The sequence below is a fragment of the Bos taurus genome, chromosome 16, assembly GCF_002263795.3.
Source record: "Bos taurus isolate L1 Dominette 01449 registration number 42190680 breed Hereford chromosome 16, ARS-UCD2.0, whole genome shotgun sequence".
NCBI classification, from domain to species: domain Eukaryota; kingdom Metazoa; phylum Chordata; class Mammalia; order Artiodactyla; family Bovidae; genus Bos; species Bos taurus.
In genome coordinates, this window is record NC_037343.1 from 77,988,611 (window position 1) to 78,013,898 (window position 25,288).

General features: G+C 42.9%; 1 pseudogene; it reads left to right on the plus strand.

Annotated features, from left to right (window-relative positions):
• Positions 1 to 9,672: 9,672 nt before the first annotated feature.
• Positions 9,673 to 10,859, plus strand: LOC112441799 (histone H2B type 2-E-like; annotated as a pseudogene).
• Positions 10,860 to 25,288: the final 14,429 nt, after the last annotated feature.

Consider the following 25,288-nt stretch of genomic DNA (forward strand, 5'->3'; position numbering starts at 1 on the left):
CCACAGCCTCGGCTCCATCCATTTCAAAAGGAGTTTGGTAGAGCTGGGTGTTTCTGAGCCCGCTCCCCAGGGAAGGCGGGGTGGGGCTGCCCAGGGTATGTGTGGGATCATGGTCAAAGGCATTTTGGATTCCACGGCTCATACCTGGCCTACAGTCCCTCATAACCTTCCCTCATCACTGCCAAGTGACTCCCTCAAGACTGCCCCCTCCTGCCGCAGACACAGCCTCCAGCTCGTAAGTCACCCCTGTGAGCTGCCTGGGGAGAAAATGGGACCACATCTTATATTCCATCATAGAGCAAATGTTTTCATCGGCCATGCAGGCCTTTACCTCTGCAAGAAAGAAGCGAACAAACATGCTCTGTTCATGTGTTTAGCTCCCTAGGTTCCAAAGCTCGAAAGAGAGTAAGAATAAAAGCTCAAGTGTTCATTGTTTTGTTTTGTTTTTCCCCTAAAGAGCCACCATCTCATCCCACTAGTTAAAGAGGGATAGTTAGGGAGTTTGGGACGGACATGGACACACTGCTGTATTTAAAACGGATGGCCAGCAAGGACCTACTGCACAGCACAGGGAACCGCTCAATGTTCAGTGGCAGCCTGGGTAGGAGGGGGCTTCGGGGGAGGACGGATACTTGTATACTTATGCCTGAGTCCCTTTGCTGCCCGCCTGAAACTATCACAGCATTGTTAACAGGCTACGCTGCTGCTAAGTCGCTTCAGTCGTGCCTGACTCTGTGCGACCCCACAGACAGCAGCCCACCAGGCTCCCCCGTCCCTGGGATTCTCCAGGCAAGAACACTGGAGTGGGTTGCCATGTCCTTCTCCAATGCATGAAAGTGAAAAGTGACAGTGAAGTCGCTCAATCACGTCCGACTCTTCTCGATCCCATGGACTGCAGCCTACCAGGCTCCCCGGTCCATGGGATTTTCCAGGCAAGAGTACTGGAGTGGGGTGCCATTGCCTTCTCCGTAACCTGCTATACTCCAATACAAAATACAAATATATATATATATATTTTTTTTAATTTATAGCAGCAGCAGCATTGCAATATTTTAAAGTTAAAGATACAAAATGATGTAAACTTTTGAAAAGAATAGTGGGTTTCATAGGTTGAATTGAGAAATACAGATGCTTGCAAAGCATGAAGCCTATTTACCCTGGTCAAAGGCTGGGAGTCCATCGGAATTGAAGTGGTATTGTGTGAAGTTTTTGCTGGATGGTTGTTTTATTTCTTTGATTCTCGCATGCAGTTTCTGCAAAGTTTGAACAGTAGCTATCTGTGATGTGGCAGCCGCTCCTTCCAACAATACCCAGAGGTGGTCTTTTGTCCACACACACCGAGGGCAGTGCCCGCTCTGTCTGAGGCAACCCTGAGGCTGCTGCCTATTTTCAGCTGGGTTGGTGATGACATTCCAGGCTCGGGAAAACTGAGCGCTGCTGTTACGGTACAAACCCTGGGTTTTCCTCTCGGCAGGCACTAAAAATAACCCACCAAATCTGTAATTTTCAAGATAATTTTGGCTTTGGTTTTGTAAGCGATGGCATGCATCTGGACGATGTCTTTCAAGCTTGACTTTGTTTCCAGCACTATCTCTGAACCCATCAGTTCTCAGTGTGGACCAAGCAAATGCATATTAAATTATTTTGGTGTAGTAACTATGTGAAAAAAAATAGAAGTCTAAATATTTTGAAGTTTATTCTGTATGTAGTTTACCTAACACTCATGTCATTTCAGAAAAATGAGGAAGAATAAATCAATGAGTAGAATATATTCATTTACTAAGGCTTAAACATTTTTTGTGGTCAGTCAATGTGATATTTTTTTTTTTTCCAGCTACTTTTCTGCTGCTTCAGACATAGGGAAAAAAAGGTGTCGTTGAAAAGTAACAAGATATTTTTAGGCTCTGCCAAATCTTCAAGCTTTCATTCTTTTACAGGAAGGTGAAAAAGTCTTCTTTTGCCGCCTTTGGGATCCTGTGACACTGAGAGGAGAGATTTCCAGCTGCCCTGCAGCCTCTGCCCAGCAGGATGAGGGCACGTTGTTTAACAAGGAGCTCGGGTCTTTCCTAGGAAGCAGAGGAGTCAGCTGCTACATCACCCTCTGCCCCCTGACCGCAGACCCCACACGCCTTGCACCACCGGGTCGAGTATTTCAGTGGCATGTGATGAGAAAGGCTGGGGGTGGAAGTGGAGGCTGGACAACAATGGGCTTCCCGTCAAGTCCTGAAAAAGGCCAGTTCCTGCCCTTGTCTGCCGATGCCCAACCAGAGCTTTAAGATCCATTCATGTCATGGATGCCTGTCCTGTCCTGAGCAAGGAAGGTCAAACTACGCACACAGTGGATCTGAAACTTCAACTTGGTCAGAGCGAGCTGTGAAGGAAGGAATGCTGTGTTCTGACTGCAGTAGAGATTTATTACGGACAGAGAACTACTCAGGAAAACCAAGAATTTCCTCCTTAAAAAGTCTTATCTTGATCTTCTTAGGTCTTCCGCCCATTTTTTGATTGTGTTGTTTGTTGTTCTCGGTGTTGAGCTCCATGAGCTGTTCCTCCATTTTGGAGGTTAATCCTCTGTCCATTACTTCCTCTGCAAAAATGTTCTCCCATTCTGAAGGTCGTCTTCTCACCTTGCTTATTGTTTCCCTGGCTGTGCAAAACTTTTAAGTTTAATTAGGTCCCCAAACAATGGAATATTACTCAGCCATAAAAAAGGAATGAGATTGAGTCAATTGTAGGTATGGGGATGGACCTAGAGTCCATCATACAGAGTGAAATTTAAATCAGACAGAGAAAAAAGAATAGTAGATTAACACATATATGTAGAATCTAGAAAAGATGGTACAGATGAACTTTTCTCCAAGGGAGGAGTATAGACAAGACATAGAGAGTGGATGTGTGGACACCAATGGGGAGGTGAGGATGGACATATATACACGACCACGGGTAGAATAGGCACCTAGTGGGAAGCGGCCTTCTTATAGCAGAGGGAGCCCAGCTCGGCGCGCTTTGATGACCTTGAGGGCTGGGATGGGGTGAGGTGGGAAGCAAGTCCAGGAGGGAGAGGATATATGTACACAAACAGCTGATTACTTCACCGTACAGCAGAAGCCAGCACAACATTGTAAAGCAATTATCCTCCAATAACAAAATATAACTTTTCTCTCAGAAGTTGGGGAAAGCGTATCAACCGATCCTTTGGCATTTCATCAAGCCCTTGTTATATTTTGATTGTGAGTATCTGGTTGGACATGACAAATCTGTAAGTACGTTTATCAGTGTTTCCTTGTTTCTTTTTTCAAGTTATATGGTGATGAGTAATAAATCTAGGATGGGAGCCATGACCCGCAGCCTGTAATTGATCTCATCACTAAGTCAGAGGAAGTGGGGTTAGGAAACAGGAATGCCCAGATGAACGGGGAAGGTGGCAACATCGGGGTGGGGGTGATGCAAAAGGAGGAGAGGACAAGATAAAATTGGGCCCAGCGTGGGAAGGATTTCCTGGTGACCTCTCAGGGCGTAGACGCACTTATCACAAATGGCGGGAGGAAAGAATTAACGTGCCTGGCACAGGGTCCCTGAAGAGCGGTGCAGCTACAGGGGGCTGGCTTCTGCTGTGACTCGACAGGAGGGAAAGCTTCACTCGGCTCTAAAATACGATGCTTCCTTTTCAGATGAACTGACACCAGAAGTCGGCTGGTGTGAAGAGTCAGCCTGCCTCTGAAGCTCCCGAGAAGCATCTGTGGGGCCACCGCAGCCCCGGCACGGATGTCTCAGCAGCCGTAGTGGGTCCTCAGCTCTGAGAAGGCCCCCCACCCTGCGCTGGGTGGGAGAAGGAATGGCACCCCATCCAGGTGACCGCACTTCTCAGAAACTGACAGCTGACGGCAGCGGCTGTCTACTGCAGAATTACTGGGAAATCTGCAGGCTTCAGTGCATCTCCAGACCCATAGACAGGCTCCAGTATGCTTCCTCAGAATGTTCCCTCCATACCCCGCACAGCCCAGCCAGGGAGATCATAGGGCCTCTGGATCGGATCTCTGATTGAAAGAGAAAGGAAGAAAGGGAGGATGGAAGGAAAGAAGAGAGGGACGGAGGAAGAGAGAAAGAGAGGAGAAAGAAACAGCATAGCCAGAAATAAAACCCAGCTGACACAGGGTCTGTCCTCTGATGACCACCAGGGGCAGAAGGGCCATTGCACCATCTCAAGTGGCTCCCAGAACTGACAGCTCTCTGTTGCAAGCAGCAAGTGTATGAGATAATTCCAGATGATATCTTCTATTCACTTTATTCAATCAACTGACCAGGAAGGAAACCTGATCATCTGGGGGCAAGCGAAGCAGCCTGGGTGCTGCTCCTTCTCGACACAGCTGGAGAGGTGATACGCCGCCCGCACAGCAGTAGGCAGCATGGGGATGTCCTCGGGCCACGTGGGGTCAGATCCATCCCATGTTAGACGTCACGGACAGCCTCTTTCGGAGGCTCCAATCCAATGCGAAGAGTAGGTAAGATTTAGGACTTCTGAGAAATGCCCACCAAGTTTCACACACAGAGGAACAAGATCTCAGCCACTCAGCTCCAGAACTTATGCCTCCATCTGAGCAAATACCCTCCGTTCTAGGAAAGAATTACGATCTTTTCTGGGCCTGGAATTTTTCTTCCCTACTTCTTCCAGAGGTAAAAAGTCACCTCCAAGACAAAACAGAGGCACCCCTTTGGGGCTGTCCATCACCAACCCCAAAGCAAAGATGCTGCTTCCTCTGCGTGTTTCGAAACACTTTATGGAGGCATCATTATAACCTGACCTCTTGGTACAGAAATGGTGCCATCCAGTCTCTCTCTTTGGCTTCTCCAGAGCAGGACCGTTGTCTAGTTTATACTTTTTAAACTGATTTGTTGTGTTGAGACAGCAATATTTCTCAAAAGTAATGTGGCACACATAATGACTGTAGAAGGTTAGGAGATTCGGAGAGAAAACTACCAATAGACCTTCATAAATCGTCCAATAAAACTTGATTCTCATGGAAAGGAAGGGGAAGGTATAAATTAAGAGCAATGAAGTGGGGGTGTGTTTGGACAGAGGAGGGTGGGAGGTAGGTAAACGGAGTAGAAATAAGGAGGCGGAACGTGAGAAATAGAGAAGGGGCAGCGTGTGAAGCTGGGGGATGATGCCGGAGAGCCTGTAACTTGAGACTGTGGGAATCCAGTCAAGGGGAAAAGTTGGTCACTTTTTGTGAGGAGGGAAGGAAGCATCCGTGGGAAAAACATTGAAGCCGACACAAAAGTGCTTGGCTGGAGAGGAAGGGGTCAACTTCCATGTAGTGAGCGGACCCCTGCTGGGTATTCTGCGGGGGCAACACCAATAAATAAAAGATCTGAAGATGGTTCACATTGTTACTAGGACTTTAGTCACCAAAAGGACTTTTCTGAGCATTGCTTCATCTGGGCCTTGTAATAACCCCGTGGAGAAGGCAGAGCAGTGATCACTAACTTTCCTCCATACATGAAGACATGGGTCCTGTTCTCAAGAAGCTGATAAGCAGTTAAAGTGAAAGAACTCAAAAAAGAGAAATAAAAAGATAACAGCAAGCACCAGCAGTACCTGAATGACAAGAAGTGTTTTGTGTGTTCACACCTGGAGCGGGGGCGGGGGCTCCCACCGGCGTCCAGAGGAAAGAGCCGAAGGATACAGCCGATCACCCCCAAAGCTCGGAACCGCCCCCCAACTAACAACATCAGTCTAAAACGTCAATAGAGCCACGGCTGAAAACTCTTGGTACATGGAAACCCATTAAAAACATTTATTTAGGCAAACTGTTTATAAAACCAGATACTTTGGCATATAAGTACAAATTTCAGATTGTACTCTTCACTTGGGTAGTATGGTGGTAACTTGCTTTGGTTTAGTGTCTTAAAGATCAGTGATTTTTTTGAATGTCATGTTTAAATTGAAAGTAATCATTGTTTCAAATAACAAAATCCAAAATGTGGGGCTCTCTACAGAATGAACTAGCTTCTTCAACAGATACCTTATGGGGAAAACACACACATTAAGAAGAGGAATCCTCAGTGAGAAGGGACTGAAGACTGTCAGACGCTGACAATGCATAAACTTTGTTTAAATTCTAGTTTGAACAAAACCTCCTTTAAAATTTCTAAAACAAATCAGAACAACTGAGCACTAAAGGGACATTTGATAGTATTAAGAGGCTTTTAGTTTTAAGGTGGGGCTTCCCTGGTGACTCAGCGGTAAAGAATCCGCCTCCCAATGCAGGAGATGCAAGTTTGATCCCTGGGTTGAGAAGATCCCCTGGGGAAGTAAATGGCAACCCACTCTAGTATTCCTGCCTGGGAAATCCCATGGAGAGACAAGCCTGGTGGGCTACAGTCCATGGGATCACAAGAGTCAGACACAACTTAGCTACTGCTGCTGCTAAGTCACTTCAGTCGTGTCTGACTCTGTGCGACCCCATAGATGGCAGCCTACCAGGCTCTCCCGTCCCTGGGATTCTCCAGGCAAGAGTACTGGAGTGGGTTGTCATTTCCTTCTCCAATGCATGAAAGTGAAAAGTGGAAGTGAAGTCACTACTAAACAACAACAAAAACAGTTTTTAGGTGATCATAACATACTAATATTTTGGTATGTTATAAAGAAACCTTCTCTTTCAGAGAGAAATATGGAAATGCATGTGTGCGTGCTCAGTCGTGTCTGACTCTTTGTGACCCCATGGACTGTAGCTCACCAGGCTCCTATGTCCATGGAATTCTCCAGGAAAGAATACCAGAGTGGGTGGCCATTTCCTTCTCCAGGGGACACCACTGAGCCACCTGGGAAGCACATATGCAGATAGCAAAGGACAGAAGCACGAACACTCTGAGATCGGGGGTGTATGACAAGTGACTGGTCACGAGCAGATGCTTTCTGAAGCTGGGTGATGGGGAACATGGGTTTACTACACTATATTCTTTAAGTTTGTCTATATTTGACATAATTACTAAAATAGTTTTAAAAAAATACTTCTACCTTTATATACAGGTCAACCTAATTTATCGTAAAAGTGACACCTCAGTGCAATGGGAAACGTATAATCTGGTCGATAAACAGTGTTGCCTTAATTGATCATCCATTTCAGAAAAGAAAAACAGAATCTTAACCTCTGTGCACCCAAGTCACAAAAATCAATGAAAAGTAACTGTGATCTAAGCATTAATGGTAAAATGATAACTGTTTTAGATGAAAATGTAAGTGGCCATCTCCAGGAGTTTGAAATAGTATGACTTTTCTTAAATGAGACACAAAAATAGCTCAAAATTAACAAAGATTGAGAACTTCTGTTCATCAAGTGACAAAATTAATAGAAAACTAAGATATTTGTAAGGTATCTACCCTACTAAAAATCATGTCTAGGCTATGTAAAGAACATCTACAAACCAACTAAAAGGACAGAAAATCTGGCAGGAAAATGAGCAAAACACTTAAGTGATTCACATAAATATAGAAGAAGGTACTTTGTCATTTACTGACAAGATGCAAATTTAAACTACAGTGTTCAATGTCTACTAACTCACCGGAATTGCTAAGGTGGAAAGACATACAGACAATATCTGGTGTTGGAGAGGATCTGTAGCAATTCTAAGTTTCGTCCACTGCAAGCATGAGACAGACACTCACACAGTCTCAGGAAAGTCACCAGGCGGTGTCCTCTGAAGCTGAGTTTACATACACCACGTGACTCATGGTATACGCAACACAGAGCCAGGGCTGGATTGCCCTGACGGAAATGCAGACGCATGCTTACCAAATTTCTGTACCAAAATATTCAAAAGCCTACTCATACCCTACATATCAGTAACAGTGGAAGCCTGGCATGCCGCAGTCCACGGGGTTGCAGAGTCAGACACGACTTAGCCACTGAACAACAGCGACAACCACTGGCAAAATCACTATCTGTCTCCCAAGTATGATGTCGAATGAGGACATACGTGCAGCAAAGTATATCCAGGTAATCTAATTGCAATTGCGTCTTTGCCTGTGTGCTCAGTTGCGTCCGGCTCTTTTGTGACCCCATGGACGGCATAGCCTACCACCCTCCTCTGTCCATGGGATTTTCCAGACGAGAACATTGCAGAGGGTTGCCATTTCCTTCCCCAGAGGATCTTCCCGACCTGGGGATCGACCTGTGCCTCCAGAATTGGCAGGTGGATCCTTCATGCTACTGAGCTACCTGCTAAGCCCAAGGCATATGCACGCTTATGTAACGATGTTATACTTCAATAAAAATTGACTGAAGAGCACGCCCGGCTGGTCTGAGGGTTAAAGCCTCAAGCGTTCTATGGGGCAGTTAAATGTCCTAGAGAATTTCTTGTGATACTTCTGAAAATGTGATGTGATGACACATCCTTAAAAATAGGAAAACTAAACCACGATAAAAAAAAATCAAATATTGCCATAGAACAGTGACGGATATTAATCCTGATAAAATATCAAAGAAACTGGAAAGAAAATTATTATTGTATTCTTATGAGTTTAAAGTAATATTTCAATATAAGATGGATCAATCCAGATGTGCAAAGATGTACTTGATTAAGCTATGCAATATCCTATGTAATCTGAAATATTAAAACTTGGAATTTTTTTTCTTTACAAGTCCTTACTGAAAACACAGCGGGAGAGAAAATATTGTAATCAAAGTGGTGTTTTGCAGAAATGGCATTGTTTACAAACTAGGAATCATTTTTTTAGGTGGGAAGTAACGCTTTGATATCTATCGGTTGGTTCTCAATATTTTTAATCTCAGCAGTGTGCAGTCATGGTAGGAAAACAATGAAGTACATACGAAAAAGTACATCATTAAGAAATAATTTCTCAAAAAAAAAAAAAAGAAAGAATTTCTCTCTAGGAAAAGACTAATTCTCATAAAACCATGAAATGTGAGGCATGATTTGATTAATAGAAGGAAAAAATTAAACTCTATGAGGTGTTTATCATGTTCTAGATTTAACTCTTGGTGGCATATATGTTTTTTGGTTAACCCTTAAAAGAAACCATTGAGGTTGATAACACTGTCCTATTGTGCAAATCAGTAACTTATCTAAATACGAAGAAACAGTAAAAGGTGGAAATGCCAAAGGAGGTGTGGATCACCCCGAAGGCCATGATCCGGGTGGACCTGAATGAACAAGGGAAGGCCATGATCCGGGTGGACCTGAATGAACAAGGGTATTTTCATGATGAATTGATTCTGAATTGGACCCTGAAGCATAGGTCGTATTGAGTTTTGGAGAGAGTTCATAGCAGAAATAGGAGTTATAAAATTAGACATAAACTGTGTTAGCCTTATCTTGGGGGTTTATGGCAGGATAAAAACTGGTCCCCAAAAGTGCCCTGATCCTAACCCCTGAAGTGTGCAAATGTTACCTTATATGGGAAGAGGGTCTTGGCAGATGTGATGGAGTTAGATATTTTCCTAATTGGCCCCCAAATGTGATCACAAGTACCCTTACAATAAGGAGGCAGTGGGAGGTTTCACTCAGAAGCAGAGAAAGCAACCACAAGACCAGGAAGGCCACGGAGAACTAGAAGAGCCAGGTAGTGGATTCGCCCCACAACCCCCAGGGGGAGCACAGCCCGTGAAGACCTTGCTTTTAACTGGTAAAAATTGTGTGGAACTTCTTTTCTGTGTTGTTGGGTGTTGTCATTATAGACATGCCTGAACCGGCTAAGTCTCCTCCTGCCCCTAAAAAGGGCTCTGAAAAAGCTGTGACCAAGGCCCAGAAGAAGGACGGCAAGAAGCGCGAGCGCGGCTGCGAGGAGAGCTACTCAAGTCCATCCGGACACCGGCATCTTGTCCAAGGCCACGGGAATCATGAACTCCTTCGTCAACGACATTTTCGAGCGCATCGCTGGCGAGGCATCGCGCCTGGCGCATTACAACAAGTGCTTGACTATCTCATCCAGGGAGATCCAGACCGCCGTGCGCTTGCTGCTACCTGGGGAGGGGCCAAGAATGCCGTGTCCGAGGGCACTGAGGCTGTCACCAAGTATACCAGCTCCAAGTAAATATACTATGCCCAGCCGCTGTTAACGGAGAGGGCAATGGCACCCCACTCAGTACTCTTGCCTGGAAAATCCCATGGACGGAGGGCCTGGTGGGCTGTAGTCCATAGGGTTGCTAAGATTTGGACGCGACTGAGCGACTTCACTCTCACTTCACTTTCTGCCTTCTAGAATCTTAAGAGAATAAATGTGTGCGTGTGTGTTTAAGCAGCCAAGTTTATGGTAATCTTTTATAGCTATCACAGGAAATACTTTGTTGCTGTTAAGCCACTAAGACAAGTCCAACTCTTTTGAGACTCCATGGACTGAAGCCCCCCAGGCTCCCCTGTCCATGGGATTCTCCAGGCAAGAATACTGGAGTGGGTTGCCATGCCCTCCTCCAGGGGGTCTTCCCCACCCAGGGATGGAACCCGAGTCTCCTGTGCCTCCTGCAATGACAGGCACATTCTTTACCACTGAGCCACCAGGGAAGCCCCACAGAAAATAATACAAGGCTTAAATAACCTTAGCTTGATCCCAGTGATCGGTCCCGAATTTCTACATCGTAGGGGCTGACGCACAACAGTCTGATTCCAACGGGGCTCTTGAGACTTCCCTTATGCGGTGTTTCACAGTGAGGATGCTATTTTCACTTGAATGACAGGTTTCGGGGGGAGGGAGTGGTGAGTGGCAGGTACTCTGTAGCTGTGTTGCATGGGCTTCTCCTGGTGGCAGCTTCTCTTGCTATGAAACAGGGCTCCCGGGCAGGCGGGCTCAGCAGCTGAGGTGCTCGGGCTTAGCTGCTCTGCAGCACGTGGGATTTTCCAGGACAGGGATGGAACCCACATCCCACAGTCAAATCCGCATTGGCAGGTGGGTTCCTATCCATGGTGCCCTCAGGGAGTCCAATCCTCTGCTTTCTTAACCTATTCTGTTCTTTGTCAAGAAGGGTGCTAGCTTGGGGCTAAATGGATATTATCTCATTTAATCCTCATGTAACCCTGAAAGGAAGGTAGTTTATCTTCGGTCATCAGCCTTAAAGAAATTAAGCGACTGCTGACTGTGACAGAGAAGGGACTTACTTTGCATTTGTCAAATTCCAAAGAACATGTGCTTTCTGCTTTGAAATGTGTGAAAAAATCTTACTGAACCTGAACTTTCAGCAGAACCTGGGCACTCTCTGTCAATGGATGGGCTTGATTAGGTTCATAAAAGAAGAAGATGAGGACTTGTGAAAGTCTGTATGGGAAAGGATTTATTCTGTGACTGTCAAATAAATGCAAGTCAACTTTTACCTGGCTCTGTTTGAAAGAAAAACAACAAATTCATTTCAGAAAGGGAACCTCATTTAAAGTTTTTTCGTGGATACCTGTAATATAGCTACAGAGGTTTTGACACTGTACCATCTGCTGCTGCTAAGTCATTTCAGTCATATCCGACTCTTTGTGACCCCATAGACGGGAACCCACCAGGCTCCCCTGTCCCTGGGATTCTCTAGGCAAGAACACTGGAGTGGGTTGCCATTTCCTTCTCCAATGCATGAAAGTGAAAAGTGAAAGTGAAGTCGCTCAGTCGTGTCCGACTCTTCTCGACCCCATGGACTGCAGCCTACCAGGCTCCTCCGTCCATGGGATTTGCCAGGCAAGAGTACTGGAGTGGGGTGCCATCTCCTTCTCTGGACACTGTACCATACACTCTCACAATTTACTTAAAAGACAGGTAAGAGCATTAATGTTTCAGCTACAGAAAACTGGTGGGAATTGGGCTATCAGTTCTGGATAAATACCCTCCCCCTTAAATGCAGATCAATGAATCAGTGCAAAGGAAGAGGACTGTGTGTGCAATTCGCAAATATCTTAGACCCTTGTTATACAGGGTACAACTCCTTGCAGAAGAGCTGGAATCCAGTGTTTCTAAACCCCACAATGATTCAGGATTGAAGCAGCTGTTATTGAAGGCGTAGGAGATACTGCTCCATATAAATGCACAAGCCACCTTCCAGGTGGACAAGGAATGTCTGAGTATTAGCTGCTTGTGTATAGGGAGCTGCTAAGAGTCTAGAGGAGAGAGACTTATCACAGTAGAGAGGGTCTTCTGCAAAGGAAGGAAGATTTTGTAGCAACACAAGACAGATTCATACATTTTATGATCCAGCAACGTTGCAATGAATTTGCTCAAAGGTAAGAGTTTAGTGTGGAGTAAAGTATCAGACGTGGAGCTGGAAGATGCAGCTCACTGTTCTTCTGCCGCTTCTTAGCGGGGTGTTTCTAACCAAGAAGCTTCCATTTTCTGAGTTTTCATCTCTTAAGCTGAATACAATATTGCATATTCTCTATAACTGTGAATCATTGCCACCTGATGTACAGATATTTTTAAATGATGATGTGGCTGTTAGATCGGGGATTCTCTTTCTGTAGGACCTCTTGGGATGTTGCTGTAGGATGTTGCTTTTTAAAATTTCCCAACACATGAGAAGGAAAGGGTAAATGTGACAGGATAAAGGGAAAGAAATGTCCCTGATGCGTCAAAGAAAGCCGTCCTGCCTGGGCTGATGGCAAGTTGCCTTGCTAAGAAGAAATATGGCTGGTGGGCGGCTCCATCAACACGGACTTCCCTTCTGGGCATATGCACTGCTTTTTACATAGAATTACTGCACACAGTAGCATCAGTTTTTTTCCAATAAGCCATTCATGCTAGCTCTGTCTTTCTAGTTAGATAACTAAATCTCTGAGGCTCTGTTCCCTGGGTTAGCCTTCTCTCTGCCTGCCCTGTGCTTCACACCATGCTAGGCACACAGACTATACAAGAAATATGCCATTGTCTTTAAGGAATAAACATTTAGGGAAAGCAGTATATACAGAGGGTAAGTGTGTATTTTGACATTAGATAAACCTGAGTTTAAATTATGCCTCTCCCAGCTTCAGGACCTTCGATGAGATATATAACCTCTGAAGTCAGTTTTCCCATCAGACAAGTGGGAACAATGTGAAGTAACCACTCCCACTGCAACAGGTAAGGAAGACAATGAATGTCACATGCTTAGCCCATGTAGATGTTGGATATTATTTGTGTTGTTTCCACCAGATTGGGCAATAAAAAATGGAACGGTCATGTGAGCAGGGAAAACTTCTACAACAGCAACAAAACCCACGTCACCCTTGCCCTAATTACATCTCACTGTATTACTTACCATCTGAGTCACCAGCAAAGCCGATTTCATCTTATTGCACTTTATTTATGTCTATCATCTCATTCATGTTCTTTTGAAAATGCATAGGTTTTAAATAAAGTCAAGGAAAAAATGCAAGGAGCTATATTTATATAAGTAGTTCATTTTAGGCACAAGCATATTAATGTTGTAAAATTTGGCATATTTTGGCACTGTGAGGTAATTACCAGGGGAAAAAATGAAGAGAAAACAATATTTTTGCTCTCATGACCCTGTTGAGCAGGTAGTGGTTTTGACCTTGGTGAAAGAAAATTCAGTGATGTGTCTAAGAGATGAGCAATATATGAACAAAATAAAATTATTAAAAAAATTTACAGCTAAGGAATCCAATCAGTATTGCAAAATCTTAGTATATTATAATTACATATGTAATATATAATGTGTATGTTACATTCTTTTAACCCATATTTTCATAAAACCCAGTTTTGTTAATGCTCCATTATGTTAATATTCAGAATAACCTGAGGTGGAGACCTAGATATTGTTAAATTTTATAATCTCACTCATAGGAAAGAAAACTAAGGGGAAAAAAATGACTGAAACTCACCAAGATCATGCAGGAAATTAGAAGCAGTTCTAGGAAGGGAAATGCAGGGAAAAGTCAGATTATGAATGGCCTGGTATGACCTTCAAATGACTTTGGCTCATAGAGGAAAAGGGTACTTATCATGAAGTTTTGTACATTAAAACAATCTGGTCAAAATGGGAATTAGCTGCCGCAGTGGGGAGTTTTAATTAAAGAGGAACAAGACAAAGACCGTGAGCCACATAGTGGTTATTCCAGGAAAAACATATGTTACAACGAAGGTGTCAAACGGGGTCATGGTCCTAAGAATGGAGAAACTGCTGATAGAAACAGGATCCTCTTTCCATACACTTGTTTGAGAGGTACCGGAGAGATGGAGACACAGAGCACAGTGGGGAGATTGGCAAGATTTCTTTAAACCTGGATAAGAACTGAGAGTGTTTAAAACAATGGGGTAACGTTTCGGCAGAGAAGGAAATGTTGGGAAAAAGTGAGAGGTGGGAGGCTTGGGTGGGAAAGAAGAGGGTGAGGAAAATTCGAGAGCCACAGTCGGATTTGAAGCAGGAGGCGTCCTCCCGCCAGAGTCTGGGTGGACGTCAGGTCTGAACATGCAGCCAGACCGGGAACCACTGGAGTGGCAGCCTGTGTGTGCGTGCTCAGTCACTCAGTTGTGCCCAGCTCTCTGTGACCCATGGACTGGCGCCTGCCAGGCTCCTCTGTCCATGGAGTTTTCCAGGCAAGAACACTGGAGTGAGTTGCCATTTCCTATTCCAGCACGGTGGAGCGTATTCAGTAGTAATCTAGTACCTACTGTGTGCAAAGTACCGTGTGATGGCATTTGCATCAATTCAACCTCTGGCTCACACAAAATGTTGGTGCAATGTTGTTTCTGTCTCAACAGCAGGGTGTTAGCTTAAGGAGCATCCGTTTAGTCATCAGCGCAAGGCTCTCACTGTCAGGATGTTTGGTTTCTGCTATTGGTTCTTCTCTGCAGAGTACTGAATGCATAGCTGAGGGTGAATCCTTAACCTCTTAAATATGACCTCAATCTGTTTCCTTATGAAAGAGACACGTGTACTTATCTGTGAAGCAAAGGTTTTGAGACAATTTTCAGTGATGTCTCACTTTTCAGGAATGAATGAAAACTTTCAAAATGGACAATATCTTAAGACTCCTGATCTCAGCAAGTCCCCAACCAGCACGTATGATTATCATTATTTTATTGCAGAATGAGGAGCAATGCTCCCTGTGATGAGAGGTGCCAGAACTAACATCTAAGACCAAGACGGCAGAGCAGCGCCAGGTGCAGGGTGCTTTTCTGTAGAGCCGTGCCCAGTTTGGCCTCGGTGTCCTGCAGCTGTGACTGCGGTGCTAACCTCTGTTGTCTCCAGATATGCTGACCACTGCTAGAGTTTTGCTGTGATGCGACAGATTAACTAAACAAGTTCTAGTAACCTTTTCAAAGACAATGGTGCAACTATAGCACGATGTAGTCGTCGTTTCTTTCTGTTCAAGCCCATATCCGCGAGAAAGATGGTTCACAGATCATAAGATAACACGACAGGGGACCAAGACTGACTTTGATGATACGCAAGAGTGAATACTGTCCAACTGCAATACGAAACAAATACAAATGACTTGTAAAGGAACCAATTTGATGGTAATTTTCATTCTTTTCCTTCCCTTTAAAACGTTTGAACCAAGTTTTATTGAATCAGCCCATTCACTCCATTTGTCAACTATTCACATGGATGTATAAAATAGAAGATAAAGTAGACAGCCAGCCAAAGACAGTCTTAGAATTCAACCCAAGGGTGTCTGACTTAAAAACTTTTCCATTACGTTGCTTCCTTGAATAAGGTATTTGAATGTATCCTGCATATATTAAGGGTAAAATAACTATCATATTTTATTTTTCAAAAATGATTCAGGCAGGAATTGATAGCTTATATAGGATCCTGGGTGTTTTCTGCTCATGGTCCATATGTTTAATATCTCCCTTTAAAACATATATTTTTACTGTGTGCTATCAGTTCAAGCTGCCTTTCATAGAAATTCTTTCAAGTCTAAATAAGATCATATGCATGTTCATTAAAAGAGATGAAAAAAACAGCATTTCTTCCAAAAAATAGCAGCATTTTGTATAAACAGTGCATGCATGCCAAGCTGCCTTACAGTCACAGAGCTGCAACCCGATGGACGATAGCCTCCCAGGCTCTTCTGCCCATGGGATTCTCCAAGCAAGAATACTGGAATGGGTTGGCATGCCTTTCTCAAACCCACATCTTCTGCATTGGCAGGCTGTCTCTTTACCACTAGCGCCACCTGGGAAGCCGGTATAAATAGTAGCTGTGGGGTTTGTGCATCTCCAGATGGTGCTAGTGCTAAAGAACCCACCTGCCAATGCAGGAGACACAAGAGATTTGGGTACGATCCCAGGGTCAGGAAGATTCCCTGGAGGAGGAAATGGCAACCCACACCTGTAGTTTTGCCTGAAAAACCCCATGGACAGAGGTGACTTGCGGGCTACAGTCCATGGGGTTTCAAAGAGTCAGACATGATTGAGCACACACACGCATGGGATTTTTACATGAATTATTCAAGTCCAAAACAAAATATCTGGGGTTTTGCTTTATTTAAATAAACCATCTATTTTTACTACAGTAGAGGATCAAAGACATTATGCTTCTAATACTGACATGGAAAGGGATTAAATCATGGGTTAGGTGAAAGAGATTAAAGGGGGAGGCTTGGTTTTGCAGGCTAATTGGTACCTAGGCTCTGTGGACCTATGTTTTTAATGGTGATACTGCTAAAATTCTGCATAAGGATTCCAAACTTAAGATACTGGAATGAAACTATGTTATTTCCTTTTCTAAATTGCCTGTTTTGCCTCTCAATACTGAAGCTAATAAAAGCTAAGAGCATCCTAGTGGAATACCTAAGCTAGCTTTTTGTTTTTCTGGCCTAGACCTACTCAACAGTAAATCAGAACAAAAACAGCTATTTCAATCAACATTAATAGCATACAAATGTTAAACATTAAACTTTTCAGTTCAGTCACTCAGTCATGTCTGACTCTTTGCGACCCCATGAATTGCAGCACACCAGGCTTCCCTGTCCATCGCCAACTCCAGGAGTTCACTCAGACTCACGTCCATCGAGTCAGTGATGCCATCCAGCCATCTCATCCTCTGTTGTCCCCTTCTCCTCCTGCCCCCAATCCCTCCCAGCATCACAGTCTTTTCCAATGAGTCAACTCTTCGCATGAGGTGGCCAAAGGACTGGAGTTTCAGCTTTAGCATCATTCCTTCCAAAGAAATCCCAGGGCTGATCTCTTTCAGAATGGACTGGTTGGATCTCCTTGCCGTCCAAGGGACTATTAAACTTTTACATAAGTTCAAATGTTAAAGGTAATCAGAAAGCAACTACGACAAAATGTAGTTGAAAGCTAATATTGTTCAGTAACATTTTGTACAATTGTCCAAGTTGCTACAATTTTAATCTAAGTGATTTCTTTTCAATATTAACCAAAATCTGGATTCTTAATGAAACATACACAAGGAAATTTATACATTAGGACCTGAACACTGATATTGATGGAGAAATTATTTTGTGTTGATACTTCTCATTCTGGAGTTAATAAAAATTATTTCTATACTTCCACACAGACTTCATATTTTCAAGTGAAATTATTCGGATTAACCGTGGTTGATTACTAGTTCCATAGTGTGCCTGTCAAAGGCTCTGTGAGCCTGGACCTTACCTCTTATCTTTCTCTCCAGTTTTGCAAAAGGAAACCTACACTTAATTTCAAACAATTCTGTTTAGTTGCTAACTCATGTCCAACTCTTTGTGACCCCATGAACTGTGACCTGCCAGACTCCTCTGTCCATGGTATTTCCTAGGTGAGGATATTGGAGTGGGTTGCAATTTCCTCCTCCACGGGATCTTTCCAACTCAGGGATCAAACCTGTGTCTCTTGCACGTGTCTCCTGCATTGCAGAGTCCTTACCCGCTGAGCCACCAGGGAAGCCCCTCAAATGACTCTAAATAGGTTTAATTTTTTTTCAATTAAACACCAGACTAATTAGAGCACAACTTTTTGATTAGTTTATTCCAATATTTATTTGTTTTTGTTAGTACTCAAAATCTTTCATAAGAAAATGTCTTTGTCCATTAACTTGTTAGTAGTCTGGAGCCAGAGCCTTCTCAAATTTTTAGAAAATAAATTTAATAAATAACTATTCTCGGGTGACACACTGCTATTTTCTAAGTTGCTTTTACTTTTCAGAATTACATTGATGATTTGTGTCATGCTGAAAGTGGTTTTGAGAGAGCAGATGTAATAATCTACCTGGAAATGAGCCAACCCCTTCAGATACCACACTAGCAAATGGTCATGGGCATTGTGGGCACAGAGCAGGCAATTCTCAACAACAGGAGGTATTTTTGACTCTGGCTATAGAAAATCTTTAACAGAAACCACTGTCAGAGTAGCAAGAGGAGCAAGAAAGATCACTGTTGAGTCCGAATGGTGATAGCGATGCAACCTCCTTTGTCTCCACTTGGGTGACAGGCACCTGTCCCCACTGCCTTCCACCCCTTGGCTGATTTCTCACCAATCAATACTTTTTAATGGATGAAAATTGTTCCTGATGGTTGTTGCATTAGTAACTTGAAACCACCTTTCCTATGCATTGAAACAAGCATATTCTATTCTATGATTTGTATTATTATTAGGAAACCTTTTAAGGAAAGAAGAAAATGGTCACTGTTTGCAGGTGACATGATATTCCACATATAAAATCCTAAAGACATCACCAAAACACTCATCAATGAATTCTGTAAAGTTGCAGGATACAAAATCGATACACAGAAATCTGCAGCATTTCTATGCACTAACAATGAATTATCAAAAAGAGAAATAAAAGAAACAATTCCATTTACTGTCACATAAAAAATAATTAAATACCTAGGAGTATATCTACCTAAGTATATACAAGACCTATACTCAGGAAATTATAAGAATCTGATGAAAGAAATCAAAGTTGATACAAACACATAGAAACATGTACTATGTTCTTGGATTGGAAGAATCAATATTGTTAAAATGAACATAATATCCAAGGCAACCTACAGATTCAATGCAATCCCTATCAAGTTACCAATGGCATTTTCCACAAACTAGAACAAATTAACATTTTTTTCAGTTCAGTTCAGTCGCTCAGTCGTGTCCAACTCTTTGCAACCCCATGAACCACAGCACACCAGGCCTCCCTGTCCATCACCAACTCCAGGACTCCACCCAAACCCATGTCCATCGAGTCGGTGATACCATCCAACCATCTCTTCCTCTGTCATCCCCTTCTGCTCCTGCCCTCAATCTTTCCCAGCATCAGGGTTTTTTCAAATGAGTCAGCTCTCCACATCAAGTGGCCAAAGTATTGGAGTTTCAGCTTCAACATCAGTCCCTCCAATGAACACCCAGGACTGATCTCCTTTAGAATGGACTGGCTGGATCTCCTTGCAGTCCAAGGGACTCTCAAGAGTCTTCTCCGACACAAGAGTTCAAAAGCATCAGTTCTTCGGCACTCACAAAAGACACTGAATAGCCAAGCAATCTTGAGAAAAGAACAGAGCTAGAAGAATCACATTCCCTGACTTCAGATGACACTACAAAGCTACAATAATCAAAGTAGTATGATACTGGTACAAAAACAGAAATATAGATCAATGGGACAGGATCAAAGGCCCAGAGATAAACCCACACACTTATGGCCAATTAATCTATGACAAAGGAGGCAAGACTATACAATGAAGAAAAGAGTCTCTTCAGTAAGTGCTGCTAAGAAAATTGGTCAGCTGCATGTAAAGAATGAAACTAGACTACACTCTAACACCACACACAAAAATAAACTCAAAAGGGATTAAAGACCTAACTGTGAGATCAAATACTATAAAAATACCAGAGGGAAACATAGGTAGAATACTCTTTGACATAAATCATAGAAATATTTTTTGGGGGGATCTGTCTCCTCAAGTAAAGGAAATAAAAACAAAAACAAACAAATGGGACCTAATTAAACTTAAATGCCTTTGCACAGCAAAGAAAACCATCAATGAAACCAAAAGACAATTGAATGGGAGAAAAATTTACAAATGATATGACTAATAACAGACTAATACTGAATGTATACAAACAGTTCATACAACTCAACATCTACTTTTTTCATTGGAAAAGTCAGAGAAAAATTTCTGCAGCGTTCTCTCTCTTTCTCTCTTTATATATATATATATAAACACTAAAGTAAAATTCGGGTCTTCCTTGGTGACTCACTGGTGAAGAATCTGCCTTCAATGCAGGAGACATGGATTCGATCTTGGGGACAAGAAGATCCCCTGGAAGAGGAAATGGCAACCCACTCCAGTATTCTTGCCAGGAAAATCCCATGGACGGAGGATCCTGGCAGGCCACAGACCATGGGATCTCAAGAGTCAGACACGGCTTAGGGCATAAACCACCACTGCTGCTGCTGCTAAGTCGCTTCAGTCGTGTCCAACTCTGTGCGACCCCAGAGACGGCAGCCATCAGGCTCCCCCGTCCCTGGGATTCTCCAGGCAAGAACACTGGAGTGGGTTGCCATTTCCTTCTCCAATGCATGAAAGTGTAAAGTGAAAGTGAAGTCGCTCAGTTGTGTCCAACTCTTAGCGACCCCATGGACTGCAGCCTACCAGGCTCCTCCGTCCACGGGATTTTCCAGGCAAGAGTAGTAGAGTGGGTTGTCATTGCCTTCTCCAAACGACCACTACCACCACAAAACTAAAATGCAAATTGCTAAAAAGAAAGGAAAAAAAAAAAAAAAAAACCCAAACACCTAATTTCAACACTATGCACTTACTAGAGACATTTTAAATTCTTAAGACCAATTTTGTCATTCATATAAAATACTGGCTACAGGACCTGAGCTATTAGGGTCACAGATATTATGGACCCCCGAAGAATCCTATTCTCAAATAGACAGGGCTACTTTTACCCTAGGCAGAGAGTCTTATTCTGACGACAGCTGAAAACTAAACTTCTAGCAAAGTGGAAGCCTCAGGATTCTCACCAACAATCAATTCTTGCTTTGAAACTCCAAGAACCCCATTGAAACATCATGGATGATAACAATGAGACTGATTTCCTAATTCACTCACTGTTTCACTTGACTTTGAGCAAATTATTTCCTCTCACGGTTCTCAGTTTCCTCAACTGTCATATGAGGAATGTCAAATCAGAAAACTGCCAAGGGTTTTTACCTCTTAAAAATTGTAGAAACCCATGATTCTAGAATTTGCTATCCAACACCTTCTCTATCTAAACGTTTTGAGTACTTACAATGTGCCAGACACTTTTCTGAATGTTTTACATGTACTAAGTCACAGTATCTTCACAATATCCTCATCAGGCAAGTTATATTTCGTACCCATTTTATAAGTAATCTGAAGCATATAGAGAGCTTAAGTATTATGCCTGAAGTCACAAAGTTAGTTTGTGGTAAAAATGGGATTTTGATGCAGGTGGTTAAACTTACGCATTAACTATCCCACTATACTTTCTCTCGGAGAAGGCAATGGCACCCCACTCCAGCACTCTTGCCTGGAAAATCCCATGGATGGAGGAGCCTGGTGGGCTGCAGTCCATAGGGTCGCTAAGAGTTGGACCCGAATGAGCGACTTCACTTTCACTTTTCACTTTCATGCATTGGAGAAGGAAATGGCAACCCACTCCAGTGTTCTTACCTGTAGAATCCCAGGGACGGCGGAGCCTGGTGGGCTGCCGTCTCTGGGGTCACAGAGTTGGACACGACTGAAGCAACTTAGCAGCAGCAGCATACTTTTTCTAGATTTTTCCAAAGTGTTCTGTAAAACATTAGTTCTCTAAAATTATGGTAAGGAAAAAAAAAACCAAAAACTTGTGGTCTATTAGTTAGGGCTGTTTTCATTTTAAATGGCAGAAATATTAATCCAAACCCACTTAAGCAAAAATGGTATGAGCTCACGATGCCAACACATCCAGGGTGGGAGGTGACTGGCTTGATTCAGATCTTATCAACAGCAATTCCAGTCCTCACACCCTCAGACCTTCTCATGACAGAGTAGCAGACTTTCTCCTAAGTCCCAGTAAAAACACAGCTGTGTCATAGTATCTCTGACTAGCTCACATGTCCATATCCAAGCCCATCACCGTGGCTGGGAAAGGGCAAGAGTTGACTGGTTTTAAGCCTGTACCTCATGCTCCACCCTGGGGTTCCTGGAGGAATGACATCACCAAAACAGTATGCACGAAAAATGAGAGAAGTGTCTTTCCAGAGGGAAGTCAGGGCGTGGCCACTAACGCTGGCTGATGTGTGCGCATGTGCTAACACTGGTTGACAGATATCAACAAATGTCCAAGACATGGAGTTAAGCTTATTTCTAAAATACTCCATAGTTCATTTTTATGTCATATTTGATATAAGCACCTTGAAATTGCCAAGAAGTTCTGCAATAAAGAATTTGTTTCAACTCATCATTTTCCAAATTTATTTGGTATGGTACAAATTATTCATGTAAAATTTATTACCATCTCTTTGAACTAGTATTTATGCAGGACTTATTTTGGAGGATGACACTGAAGTTCAGCTTCTGACATTTAGAAGCTAACATAATATATAAGACATGCAAATGATCCCTCATTTCATGTTTCCTACATCATCAACATCCTCTGACTCACATAAATCTGCCTTATATAGAGCAGTATTAAAAATAAAACTCATACAGCACATAATATTTTTAACAATGCTATTCATTGAATCATTTCAAGATGTGGCTGTTTGATTATTTAAACATCAGTGGAAAGCAGAATCACAAGTTAGAATGTCCAAATAATTGATAAAGGGTTTGTATCAGCTTTTGCAAAATTGGAACAAGCTTCAGTGGTTTCCCTGTGTGGCTCAGGTGGTAAAGAATCTGCCTGCAATGCAGGAGACCCAAGTTCGATCCCTGGATCAGGAAGATCCTCTGAAGAAGGGAATGGCAACCCACTCCAGTATTCTGGCCTGGAGAATCCCAGGGACAGAGAAGCCTGGCAGATTACAGCCCACAGGGTCACAGAGAGTCAGACACGACTGAATGACGAACACCTTTTACTTTTCCGTGGTTTAAACCACAAATATTCATTGTTTGTTATGACTTTGTAGGTTGACTAGGCAGTTCTTCTGGACTGGATCAAGTCAGCTGGACTGGGAGGTCCAGGATGGTCTCAGGCTTGTGTCCGGTCTTTGGTTGACAGGCTGGTACGCCAGAGCTTATCTGTTTCGTGTGCTCTTTCTTGTCCAAGTAAAAAGCATGGCTTCTTAATATGACTGTTTCACATTTCAAAAAAGATCGATAAATGAAGGCAAGCTTCAAAGTGCAAGCACTCTGCAAGCCCCTGCTGTCCATCGTCTGTATTGTCTCGTTTAATATCCCAGTTGCTGTGGCAAGGGACATGACCAAATCCAGCTCTCAGTGAGAAAAGCTACATGGGCGCGTGACAAAGTCACAGGGGCGCAGATGTAAAATGGGAGGGCTCGGGGCCGTGTCCACCACAGAGCTCTTAAAATCTGCGTGCCTGAACCCCAGGTTTAGTTCATCCATCGAATGGGTTAACTGCTGAAATGAACTGCAAATATCAAGCTTTCACTTATTATCAGAAAGTATTTATTAGTCAAATATTTGTATTTCTTCCTACGCTGATTTTCAAGCAGGTTAAACTACAATAAATGGGTTTCCTGGGTGGTGCTAGTGGTAAAGAACCCGCCTACCAATGCAAGACAAGGTAAGTGATGTGGGCCTGATCCCTGGGTCAGAAAGATTCCCTGGAGGAGGGCATGGCAACCCACTCCAGTATTCTTGCCTGGAGCATCCTATGGACAGAGGAGTCTGGCAGGCTACAGTCCATGGGGTAGCAGAGAGTAAGACAGGAATGAAGCAATTTAGCGTACAAGCAACTACAATAACTAGACTGGTCCTCATTGATCTGTGTTTACAAATAGATGTGGCTTATGGTAATGTCTATCTGTTACATGTATTTGATCAATTTTGCAGCTTAAACAGTAATTTTGAACAATATTACCACTAGGTACTTAGTCATCAGTATAGGGCTCATCTGACAGTTTCATCTTAATGACTAAAATGACTATTTGACCACTTTAATTTGACCGTTTATAAGGTAATCAATTGTTTTAAATATTGATCTGTAAATTACATATCCAGGAAATCACATAAACCTCGTCTCAGGCTCTTTATAATTTAAATGTACTTTTAGTCAACTATGCCTCTGATTCACAATGTACCAATGTAGATTTGAGACACATGAAGACTTAAGAAAATAAAAGTTTCAAGTCCTCTAGTTTGATTGTTAAGGTGGAAAGTACAATTGAAGGTTTTTTTTCAGTTCAGTCAGTTGAGTCACTCAGTCATGTCTGACTCTTTGCAACCCCATGGACTGTGGCATGCCAGGCCTCCCTGTTCCTCACCAACTCCTGGAGTTTACTCAAACTCGTGTCCATGGAGTCAGTGATGCCATCCAACCATCTCATCCTCTGTCTTCCCCTTCCCCTCCCACCTTCAACCTTTCCCAGCATCAGGGTCTTTTCAAATGAGTCAGCTCTTCACATTAGGTGGCCATAGTATTGGAGTTTCAGCTTCTGCATCAGTCCTTCCAGTGAATATTCAGGACTGATTACCTTTACAATTGACTGGGTGGATCTCCTTATTGTTCAAGGGACTCTCAAGAGTCTTCTCCAGCACCACAGTTCAAAAGCATCAATTCTTCAGTGCTCAGCTTTCTTTATAGTCCAACATTCACATCCATACATGACTACTGGAAAAACCATAGCCTTGACTAGATGGAACTTTGTTGGTAAAGTAATGTCTTTGCTTTTTTTTTTTTTTTTTTTTACTGAATATCAGGCAAAAAAAAAAAACAAACAATGACCATTAAGAGATGGAAAACAAAAGAAGTGAGCCCTACAATTGATACAGCTTAGAGCCTAAGAAAGTTTCCAAGACCTCACATTTTCTAGATAAAAATGGAAACAACATCCTCTAAGCATGCACGTTACCATGTAGATTGTAGAAAAGATTTTAAAAGCCCCCTGGATCTCATTTTCAGTGTCCCTTATTTTAGCCTCAGAATTTCCAAATATTTGATGCTAAATCTCTAAAACAAGAGATCACTTGTAAAAATGCTCAAGTAAACATTACTGAGCAGTTTGACCATCATTGTAGGCAGCCTTTATATCCGAAAGATCCTCTCTTCCCCAAACACACTCACTATCAATTCCCAAATCTCACTTTTAAAGCAACATTCTTGTGAACTGAGGAGTAAAAACACAAACCCAATTTGTAAACTGAATTATCCTTCTTTCCAAATAGACAATTCAAAGTTGACTGTGGGAAGAAAGTCCCCAGGTGAAAGAAAGCGTGGCTG